This window comes from Oryx dammah, unplaced genomic scaffold, assembly GCF_014754425.2.
Source record: "Oryx dammah isolate SB20612 unplaced genomic scaffold, SCBI_Odam_1.1 HiC_scaffold_26, whole genome shotgun sequence".
NCBI lineage: Eukaryota > Metazoa > Chordata > Mammalia > Artiodactyla > Bovidae > Oryx > Oryx dammah.
In genome coordinates, this window is record NW_024070210.1 from 75,022,006 (window position 1) to 75,023,884 (window position 1,879).

Here is a 1,879-nt window from a genome sequence, read left to right on the forward strand (position 1 = left end):
TTCTTTATGAACATTATAAATCTGTCTTCCCACCTTCTCAACTCTTAGTTAGACCAAGTCTGCAAGTTGATGAATATTCATATTTTGTTCTAATCGATAGCATATGGTTGGCTAACCAGAGTAAGGAATGCTCCATTATTTTTTTTTCTATGCCCAGGCTATGAATTTTGTTTTCCAGTGTAGCATCCTAACATGCACACTGCTAGAATTACAGCTAAATAAATGTCATAGGTTCCATTACATGAAACTTCACATGTGCTCTAGAATAAGGTCCCAAGCATTAGGAATGCTACATGGAATATTAACCCCAAAGACAAAATCTAAATAGTTGGCATAAGCACCAACCTAAGGAAGTAAGAGTAAAGTATGATCCCAGTCCCCATTCTAAGCTCTCCACTGATGGTGCCTTCTCCCTCCTTGTATCATATTTTCTATCACCAAATAGCTTTCTGAGATGCTCTTCAATCTTTCAGTCTCATGACCATAGAGAAGAAGCCTAACACTTAGTCCCAACAGTTCACTGTGAAAGATCAATGTAGCAAATGATTTCCAGAAATATTGAAGCCTAGTGTATGATTCTATCTTCCCCTCCAAAAGTCATTAGCCTGATTAAACTGTCTATGGTGTTGTTCTATACAGTCATGAAATGTGGTTTTTTGTTTCTCTTATTTAATTAATTGGATTTCCTATTATCTATTTACTTCTATTGAGCTTAAACTATTTCACATGTTAATTTCCAAATAGAGTCTAATAAATGAAATCAGGAGTAAATGTATTTTGAAATGTCAAAATACTTAATATTGCTCAAAAAAATTAAATGTATACATAAAACAAAATTGAGACTTGTGTTAGATTGGATGAGTGTCAAGCAATGAGCCATCAGCACCAAACTAGTTTCTTGGTCTCCAAATCCCTTTAGATGTGTTTTTCTCCCAGCAGAAAAGCCACTGCTCCTATTCAAAAACTACACTTTATAGTATTACTGTCAGAATTTAAGCAGATAAAATAGCATGTAAAAACAATCCAACAGAATAGAGTCTGGCACACTGGAGAAAAAGAAAAGTTAGTGTTCAAGAGGGAGAGGAATGCAAAGTGGAACTGAAGACGTAATCAGGATCCAGATGATTCATATCCTACTATACGCTGTAATTGTTGTATATTCCCCAACCACATTGGTTTTTCTTCTGTAACCCATTTAATGAGACCTGCTATATTATAAGCTTTGGGGAATAAATATTGAGAATAAATTTATATATGTGATCTTCATAAACAGTGGAATAACAATGTCAAAATCAACATCACCATTGGGGAGACAAGTGCTAAGTGGTATATGCTTCACCAGGGATGTCCAGGTTTCTTCTGTAATCCATCTTGCTCCCCTCCAGGTATTATCTGACCTTAATGTAAAGACTTTTCCAACTTCTGTGTCATCCCCTCAATGAACATACACTAACATGCCATTTGGAAATGTAGGTCTTTTCAGGGTATGGGAGCTAAAGAGATTCTGGGAAGTAGCTTCAAGGTGCAGGGTGGTTAGAAAAGAAGAGAATAAGAAGGAAAAGGGAGCCTTCTTTCCAGAAATTGCTGGGCCAACTTACTAGTCATTGGCAAGTCAACTCAACCACACAACATAAGGTTCAGTATGCATGTCAAATAAGAAGATTCAAAGATACAGGAGATATAGGAAAGAGACAAGAAAAACCAGGATATCTTTTCTTTTGCATCTACAACAAAGTATTCAAGCACACACTGTATATTTGACACATCCTTTTATATACCAAAATAAGTGAAAATAAGTAAACTTCCATCCAATCACTTGATAAAACTGTAAAAAGTTCTCAAAACAGAAACTGTATAAAAATTGGCCTGTTGCTTCCAG